At 36.9% G+C, this 10,745-nt stretch overlaps 1 pseudogene; it reads left to right on the top strand.

Annotated features, from left to right (window-relative positions):
• The window catches only part of LOC124886574, a 12,439-nt pseudogene extending 4,813 nt beyond the window's left edge, over positions 1-7,626 (top strand).
• Positions 7,627-10,745: the final 3,119 nt, after the last annotated feature.

The raw sequence follows: 10,745 nt of genomic DNA on the forward strand, positions 1-10,745 counted from the left end.
TATTAATCACATCACACACATACTCAAGTGGTGGAAAATTTTCACAAGTAAGTTGATCAACACCGATTACACAAGATGATGTACTTCCGTTCAACATATAGGTTTCAACACTAGGTGGACATAAATTAACCTTACAAGAAGAGTCAATTTGGTCATCAATAGGATCAACTAGTGTATCCACACTCACAATATGTACATCATCAACAAGAGATAAAGAATCATTTAACTCACAAGTAAGTAAGCTACTACTCACACTCAATGGGCTACTAGCCATACGAATATCATTCTCATGCACCAAAGTGTAAGAGTTAGCTATTTTACCTTGAATTTCTTGAGTAGATTCTTCTTTGCCATGGTGTGAAGGTCCTCCATAAGCTTGGGCAGAAACTTACTTTCGGCATTGTTCGGCTTCGCTTGCCATGTTAGTACCTACACAAATGTCCTTAGAAATAGAAGGACAACCAATGTTAACACGTTTGGTGATAATCCCCTCACTTCGCTCCACACAACCTCTCTTTTTTCCATTCTCAGATTACCACCTTGCACACCCTTACTCCTCTCAATCTTTTTTCTCTCATAAGCATTCGGATTGGAGTAAGTATTCACTTCTCTTTGCAACTCGGGCAGCATGTATGTCATGAGGTGATTTCTCCACCGATCTCTTAAAATATTATGCTAATTTTGCACATTTGAAACTCTATGTTGTGTAAACCAATCGACACCTAAGCATACATGACCATATGTCAATGGAAGAATATCACACCACACCTCTTCATGGTACTCAAATTGGGAGAAGACAACTTTGACCCTCTCGGTAACCTTAAACCCATCCAAGAAGTATGGAATGAGTAAAGGCTCGGAAAACAACCCCAAGTAGTCAACCATGGATGGAACAATATATTTTTTATAGTACCTATCATTTAACACAACGAGGCAGCCCGGTATCCCACAAATGGCCACCTTTCCAGATTGTACACTTCTTCTTTGATCAACATTGTAAAGGACACGAGCACCCCTCAGTTTTGGAGATGCATACCCTCTTCTTCTCATTGAACAACCTCCACTAGAGCTAGTATAACCATTCACACTATATCAATCTTGATAAGAAGTACTACAAGGTGGAGAATATGAATATTCACACTCCTCACATGTACTCTCATCATAACTCCCATAAGCTTTGCGAACGAAAGGGTTATACCTAACACCAAATTTAGGTTTGGAGTGAGAAGTGTAGGACTCCTCACATGCCCCAACGTCATCATAAGATCCATCATGAGGTCCTACATCATCTCCAAAGTCACCATAAGCACTAGGCACTTCATTCACCTCATTTTCTCCCTCAAAACAGTAACTTTCAAATCTGCCCAAGTGTCGATCATGGCTATTTTCATAGCCTCCACAATCTCTCTCAACTTCGTAGCCATAAAACCCCTCACTACAACCATAGTCTCCCATGTTGTAGTCACAATAATTCCCGGCTATCGAAGATATATTCCCCTTATATCACCTTTTGAACCTACAAAATGAACAAACAATATTAGTAGTAAAATCTTCTCACTAACCCTCGTCTACACTCGCCTTTGTGATTCTCACAATTGGAGCGGTGGATATGGAAAGTTGCTTATACTACGGTAGTCAATAGGATGTTAATTCTACTTGGCGGCCAGAATAGATTCTTGCTTGATCGACTCAAGAAACAAAACAAAATTTACTTATGACTTGAAACAAAGCAGTTACTACGAGTTAAAAATGAGAAAAGCATACAAATAACTAAGACATGAAGAAACGGATTCAATATTAATCTACAACTAAGTAGGTGATTACTAGTTGTTAATTAATTCTAGAATCAAGACATGAAACTAATGAAACAATAAGATAAAACTAAGAATCTAAAATTTGAGCTTGAAAATATTGCGTGAACAGTAGGGGTGATGATGTGGCAGCCACGTATTGGGTCGGTTTTATCAAGTGGTTATTCTCAAAGGTTCAAGTCTTGGTCAAAAATTAATTTAGATTGGTGGAATTTGTTTTAAAAGGGAAAATAAGTCTTGGAGCCTTTTCAATTTTCAAGACTTGACTTTTTCTTGTACTTCTCCTTAAAACATGGACCCTTGTTTCATGGGAAAGTGGTTGAGAAGTGATGTAAAGTCTTTAGTGTGTAGGAAAAGTCTGAGTCACAAGTACTACACCTTGAAACTTGGATCTATGTCTTGAAAGACTAACACAATACACACTCTTTTTCTTCAACTTCTAAGATCAACAACCACTTTTTTTGAATAATATATGGAGATGGTGAAGAACACCAAGAACACAAACTTTGAGTTTTGAAGTTCTACGGTTCAAGTTGGACCTCCCAAACAACAACAACAACTTCCCAAGATTAAATTCCAAAACACAATCTCCACAATACATGTTCAAAACTTGAACCAACAACATATCACACGTTCAAGTCTCGAACCCGCAACAACAATACCAACAACAATCGGTCACACTTTGTTCACATTAACAACATCAACATTTCAAGCTCAAATTTAAGATATAGACTCAACGTGTTAGTGAGGAACAAAACTAACACTTAGAGACAACAAATACAAGTAAAAATATTGGCCAATACACAACAAGAACACAATTTTCGACCAAGAAGACAAAATGGACAGATTGCTATTTTTCTGGAATTTTCAGATTTCAACATTTTTTTTTAACAATTTTTTTTTATTTTTCAACTAACTAGCCCAAGATTGATATTGTGGGAACAAGATCAAGCCATTCTTTGATACCAAGTGATATGAAAAAGACAACGGAAGGGACAAAACACACTCTAAATCAGTCCCCAATCTTAAGGATCCGAGGACAAAGATGGAGACCACTCTCGAATTCGCTATCAACAAGAAGAATACAAGATACAATGGTGTATATAACACCAAAAATAGCTACAAAATGTGAGGAACAAGATGAATAACAATAATACAAGTTTTGGATTCAATAAAGGACCCAAAACAGTCCACTACACAAGATGACAACAACAAAAGTAAAGGATAGATAGTGAGACCAAGATTATTACAAGATTAAGAACTAAAGAGTGTATTAAACTCAAAAACCCCTAATGAATGTAACAATTAAAACCACACTCTTATGGTGACCGCCAAGGGAATCAACTCACCTCAAGATCCACCATTTCCAAGAAAAGATCAATACTAGCTTTTCCAAGCCCTAATTAAGACTAAGTGTTCTACTCTCAAGAGAGAGGATTTTTAATGTTTCAATCTTTCATCTTTCATAAAACAAATGAGAGAAGACCTAAAAAAATCCTACTTATAGTATATTACAAAAGAAGGCAAAAAAGACTACACTACCCTTAATGACCAAGGGTGGCCTTGGTGTGCTGGAAAACAATATGAATTGTCCAAAATGCCGTTAAGGCTAAGTGACCAAAATGCCCTTCATAAAGGGCACCAAAACCGTGAACCAACAAAGATGGTCCAAACCCGAGAGTCCTTAAGTCTTCAAGGCTTCAAGCAATCTTCCACACTCGGGTTTGATCAATGGTAGGTTCAAAACGTCCCCTCCAAGTATGATCCCATGCCCTCCATGTGACCAAAGCTTGATTCTTCACATAGTGACTTTGAATGATGTCGTCAAAAGCTAAGGCGGCCATTATTCTTGTGTCACGTACTTACAACAAGAGTTTGGTCCTCACGTAACCTAACATCACCAAGAGTATCACCATAGGGAGACTCAAACACCTCTACTCTAGGTAAATCCGTAACTACATCCAATTGGCCACTACCAGCCACAACACAACAGTCTAAGTTTATAGAACTGTAGGGAATAGTATTTTTACCTCGTAGCTCACAGGAGCTACGGCCTTCCTCTTGAAGTGTGTTCGTGCAGCCCACTTTCTCTCTTTGACCTACCATCCGATCCAACCTTTCATTTGCCATAGCTAGGTCTCGGGACAGTGTCAAGGTAGGCCAAAATGACATTGGTGGCATTATTGTCCATGGGTTGAGAGGTGGAAGCCGCGGGTTCCCTTGTAATTGTACCAAAAGAAAAAAAAGAACAAACCTACAAAACAAAATATAAGTTAGTTCGAAACAACCTCACCACACTCTCGCACACTTGATCATCTCACACTTGGTTTCACAAGTGTTGAAAGTCGGCTTGCACTTCGCGAGTGATTGAGGGTCGAGTCTACTCTTGCCTGGAATAGATTTTTGTTTGAGTTGACTTAAGCAAAATTTGTTACGGACTTGAACCAACAAGATACAACGAATTCACAAAAGAGAAAAGCACACAACAAATGCATAACACGAATGAACGAACACAAAAACTAACTAACAATCTAGTAGATAAGTACTAATTTGCCAATTAGTATTGGAACCAATGAAATTGAAACTAAGAAACAACAAACGGAAACTAAGAAATCTAAAATTTAAGCTTAAATATGTTGTGTGAATAGTAAAATGTGATGATGTGGCAGCCACGCATTGGTCTCGGTTGCACACAACTTTTGTTGTCCAATTTCAAGTCTTGGTCAATTTTTCAATTTGAACTTTGGTGGAACTTGTTCAATGGAGGAAAACACAAACTAGTCTTTGGAGCTTCTTTTTCAATTAAAATTTCAAGACTCAAAGTCTTGGACTAGACTTGTACTCCTCCTTAAAACATGGATCCTTGTTTTATGGGAAAGTGGTTGAGATATGATTGACTTGTTGGTGAGTGATGGTAAGTCTTTCAAGACTAACGTTCTCATACTTTTTCCTTCACTTTTTTTATCTAAATTTCACTTTATTTTAACAAGGTATGAAGGTTTGGAAGAACATCAAGAACACTTCAACAATCACCAAGAAAATCAACAACAATCCCCCAAGAACAACAACAAGGTCAACTACAAACTTCCAACAAACGACCAAGTCCTATAGTGTGGTGTTTTGGTCTTAACAAGGGGTGAATATTGTGATGAACAACAAGAATACAACAAATTTTCAAGAACAATGACAACATCAACAACGTCCAGCCCAAGTCCACAAGAAAGGTCACCACACAGCCAAGAACAACAACATCAATACACGGCCATTAACTTGTCACAACAACAATCTCAACAATTCAAGCTCAACTCAAGATATAGACTCAAATGTGTTAGTGATGAAAAAAACTAACACTTAGAGACAACAAAGACAATTAAAAATCTCAGCCAAGACACAACAAAAATACAATTTTCAGCCAAGGACACAAAATGGACAGATTGCTCTCTTTTCTGGAATTTTCAGTTTTCAGCGTTTTTTTTTTTGAATTTTCAACTCTCAAGCCCAAGATTGATCTTGTTAGAACAAAATCAAAGATGGATCTGATACCAAATGATACAATAAAGACAAGGAAACACGAAAGAAATACCAAAATCAGTCCACTAGCCAAGAAACCGAGGACCTTTTTTGGTGACCCCTCTCGAATTCGCTACCAACAAGAAGAATACAAGGCACAGTGGCGTAATAACACCAAAACAGTAGCAACACAATAAGAACAATATGAACAATAGACTAATTTCGGATTCCACATTAACAACACAAACACACGGTTATAACATCAACACTACTACGCGATTACAAAGAAACAAAAAGATAGATAGTTAGACAAATTGAAGGTATAATATTAACAACCCAAAAGCCTATTCGACTCTTGGACCTTTAACATCACACACATCAATTACCTAACTCTTACGTTGGCACAAGAGTGACCCCGATCTCCCAAGCATCCAACGTTTCCAAGCTTGAATCCAACACGAGCGATTCCACACTCAAGTTGATTTCTCTAGTTACAATTTCGGGTTAGTGGTCTTCTCTCCTTAGAGAGGAAATGTTTCAAGTGTTATAAACTCATAATATTCATCAAAATCTAATGACTAAAACCCTACATCATTCTATTTATAGTGTATTACAAATAATAGGTAAAATAACCAAAAGGTCCCTTTAATGAAATGTGACCAAGGGCGCCCTTGGAGTGCAAGTTTAGGGTCGGTTTTGGTGTGATACAAAGCCTTCTCCACACTTCACTTGAACGTTTTATTGGACGGATCCAACGCATTCTCACATACGTGTATCCTCGTGGTCGTACCCGTATCACCTTGTCATCAAACTACTTGAATGGGACTATACCTTCCTGGATATTCTCCCTCCCATCATTATCTTCGTTAGACTTGAGCAATAACTCTTTCAGTGGAAAAATTCAGGAGTTCAAGTCCAATAATACAAAATTCATTTCTGTAAAAGAAAATCAGTTCCAAGGTTCTATTCCAAAGTCACTCCTAGACAATCCGGGCCTAAATTATCTTATCCTTTCTCAAAATAATCTCAGTGGAAAGATTTACTTCAACCGTCTGCAATCTGAAAACACCGGAAGTGCTAGACTTGGGAAGCAATCATTTGAATGGATTAATCCCACAATGTTTGGGTGAGATGAGTGGACTTACGGTTTTGGGTTTAAACAACAATAGTCTCAGTGGAACAATTAATACAACTTTTAGGACAGGAAACCCACTTAGAATCATTAACTTGTACGGAAATAAACTGAAGGGGAAAGTTCTGCCATTGTTGATCAATTGCAGACATTTGGAATTCCAAGTTGAATGACACATTTCCAAGTTGGTTGGGAGGCCTTCCTGATTTGAAGATTTTAAGCTTGAGATCAAATAAGTTGCATGGCCGTATAAGTGATTCAAGGACAGACAACTTGTTTGCTCAAATTCGAGTAATAGATCTCTCATCCAATGGATTTAGTGGAAATTTACTTGTGAGACTTTTTGAGAATTTTCAAGCTATGAAAATCATTGATGAGACAGTGGAACCCGAGAGTAGGTTGCAGATGGATATTCTGGTTCTTACGCGAATACTTTGATAGTTACAACAAAGGGACTAGATTTTGAACTTCCTGGAGTTTTGACTACATACATGATTATCGATCTCTCAAGGAACAGATTTGAAGGTTATCTCCCAAGCATTATTGGAGATCTCGTTGGACTCCGTACGCTGAACCTATCTCATAATGGCTTGGAAGGTGTTATACCAGTGTCATTGCACCAATTATCCGTACTTGAATCGTTGGACCTCTCATCCAACAAAATAGGCGGTGAAATTCCACAACAACTTGCATCCCTCACATTTCTTGTGGTCTTAAATCTCTCTCATAATCATCTTGTTGGATGCATTCCCAAAGGAAAACAATTTGATATGTTTGATAACAGTTCATACCAAGGGAATGATGGGTTACGTGGATTGCCACTATCAAAAGATTGTGGTGGCGATGATGGGGTACCGCAAGCGACAACTCCAGTTGAGCTAGATGATGATGAAGAAGAAGAAAGAGATTTGATCAATAGGCAAGTGGTTCTCATGGGCTTCGGTTGTGGTCTGGTTATTGGACTGTCCATAATATACATAATGTTGTCAACTCACTATCTAGTCTGGTTTTCGAGGATGGTTGTAAAATTTGAAAAGAGAATTGTTACGACAATGGAAAGGCACAAGAAAAGATATTAGTGTGCAACTTGCAGGTATTCAACTTAATCTCTATCCTTCATAAGATTACGTTTCATCCTTAAAGCTCTTAACCTTAATCCTTCATTTTTGGAAATTGCAGGATTCAAGTCTAATATGCCGCCGGTGATGCAAATATAAGCCCTTCATCTTTCATAGATTGGGATTTTTTCCAAAATGTTTGTTACTCAATGAATAAAGACATCATTTGAGACTCAGCCGGAATTGTTTTCATTTATTTAAAGTTGTTCTTGCCAGACAGTAGCCCAACTTCTATTATTCCTTGCTATATAATTTGTAGTGGTAATAATTTCAGCCTTATCATTAATTGAGTAATTATATGGCGTTGTGTTCAGAATAGATTTTCATCGCTACCCAAGTTTGCATTAACAAAGCGACATCCTACTTCTAAAAAAGAGTAGCATACTGCCTATTAGCATAGATTTCCGCCATGAATAACTCAGTCTGAACTTTTTCCTTACTACACTGGTCTCGTCATCAACTTGTAGACTAAAACGAAAGATAGCAATAAAAAAAATAGACCTTCAAAGCAAATTTTCCGCTCCAAAAAGTCCCTTTTCCAATAACTTTCTCTTTTCATAATATTTCAGAAGAAAACCATAACACATGCAACCATCAGTCAATCAAGTTATCTTCTGTCACATAAAAGAAACTCTGGTTCCTTCTTAACTAAATACATAATGAATGGGGCATACGCTCGAGCATACTAATCCAAACTTTTTTGAATTTTAGTAGTCTCGTCATCAGCTTGTGGGCTAACACCAATGATATTGTACTATGTTGAATAAGATGGTCAGGTGAGTCACATATCCATACTCCCAACATCGAGGCATTCCATCGCGGCTCATACCTGATTTATCTCCAAAACAACTCTCTGCTTCATCACTTGAAGATCCAAAATTGTGGAAATCTGAACATGGAAAAGTAATTACCAAAATTGTTACACAAAAGTTATTTAACTTTTCTGAAAAACCTCAGTCTAGAGAGACAACTAAACAAGTGGAGGGACCTTTGTGTTATTAATTTTATGGTTGTTAGTACTTCTTTTACATCTTTCTTCGAGCCAAGAATCTATCGAAAACATACTCTCTACCTTCAAGATAGGGGTAAAGTCTGGGTTTCTTGTTCATGTTGTTAGTTTTTGATGTTTCATCAAGTGTTTGTTAGCCGTTGAATAAACAGAATTTTAATCCGCAAAAACAAACTTACCTTTACTATGCTTTTGAAACTTTTAAAAAGTAAAAAAAAATACCCTTTTTGGTACACTGATATCAGTGATGAATTGGCTCAATTAGGGCTCCACCATTTCATTTGGGTTATGGGAAAATTGGAATGCTGGTAATTTGGTTATGATAGTAATTTAAATGCTGAAGTGGTCCCCAACCTTTTCTTATGTGAAATTTGTTCCCTAAATAATTGAGATAAGGCACAAGTACCGGCCAAACTATACCGAAATTACTGACATACCTAATCTTTACGGGGTTCTATTACCCCTTATCTCATTTTCTTTTTACATTTTTGTGTTTTTTTTTTGCTGACATGGCTGTTAAGTAACAGAATATTTTTATTTACCTTTTAATTTTGGGCATAAATTGGGGTACTTGTGCTTATTTCATTTTGTTTTAAGAATGAAACAGCAATAAAAGACAACTGTATTTCCACAAGTAGTGTCTTGAGGGTATTGTAAGCGGTAGAGTGACATTGCTGTCACAATCCATCTGTTTGAAGAATGAAACAATGATAAAAGACCGACTGTATTTCCACAAGAAGTGTCTAGAGAGTATTGTAAGTGGTAGAATGACATTGCTGTCATGATCCATTTGTTTGAAGAATGAAACAACGATAAAAGACGACTGTATTTCCACAAGTAGTGTCTAGAGGATTGTAAGTGGTAGAGTGACATTGTTGTCACGATCCATTTGTTTGAAGAATGAAACAATGATAAAAGACCGACTGTATTTTCACAAGTAGTGTCTAGAGAGTACTGCAAGTGGTAGAGTGACCATGACCCATTGAGATTCAGCCCTTTGTTGTTTCGATTGGTAAAACTCTTTTTTTTCCCTATATTTTGTGCTTCTTTTTGCTGACATAGCTCTCAAGTAGTAGGATAAGTTTGGAAGAAACGGGTGGGGGTTACTTTTGCCTTGCCTCATTTTGTTTGAAGAATGAAACAACAATAAAAAACCGACTGTATTTTCACAAATAGTGTAGAGAGGGTATTGTAAGTGGTAGAGTGACCTTACTGCCACGAGCAATTGAGATTCAACGCTTTTGTCATTTCAATTGGTCCCTAAAAAATTCCTTTGTCGTTTCGATTGGTCCCTAAAAAAAGGTAGGGTCTAGAGAGAATAAGTTGTGTGGAGTCTTATACTTATTTTTATGGGGTAGAGAACAGTTAACTGTCGACAACCTTCTTTCTTTATTCGAATTTGGGACCAATAATGCAAGCGAGCTCACTCATACAGAGTTTTAAAATAGTTTTTTATTTTAAAAAATAAAAAATATATTTTTAATAATAAATTGTAGTTTGCATAATAAAAAGTTGACTAGTTTGCAATTATTTATATTCTCCAACTTAAACATGATATTAACTTGTTATAGTAAATTGAAAGATTAGTCATTTCAATAATTTGGTTATCTCAATTTATGGTTGGTCTTTATATGGTTTAAGTACTTGATTAGTTAATAATTAATAAGGGGAGTCCATTAAATTAACTTAGTTTAAGAAAAGCAAATTAGCCAATAGTTAATTGACATTAGAGAGGCTCCACAAATATGGGGAATAAGAAAATGGAGTATAATAGTGTAAACTAAACTATCTTTGAAGATAATCACCACAATACAGGACAGTCTGGTTCACAAAGAATTCTGTGTTCACATAGCATATGAGGAAAGGTCGCACCCAAGATCTAGGATATAATATTGAGAGTCTATCCTGACGCAAGCATCTTTGTTGCTTGATACCATTCGTGACCTACAGGTCACATGGATACAACTTTATTGCTGCTATCTCGTGAAGAAAACATCTCGCGTTCAGGTAGGATCTGGGAAAGACCACACCCTAAAAGGGTGTAATAGACATAGCTACCCTAATAAAAGTGTTAGTGACTGATTCCACGGTTCAAACCTGTGACCTAAAAATAACACGAATACGCCTTTACCGTTTGTCCAAAATTCCTTTTGCATGGTCCAAGC

This window comes from Capsicum annuum, chromosome 8, assembly GCF_002878395.1.
Source record: "Capsicum annuum cultivar UCD-10X-F1 chromosome 8, UCD10Xv1.1, whole genome shotgun sequence".
Classification (NCBI taxonomy): domain Eukaryota; kingdom Viridiplantae; phylum Streptophyta; class Magnoliopsida; order Solanales; family Solanaceae; genus Capsicum; species Capsicum annuum.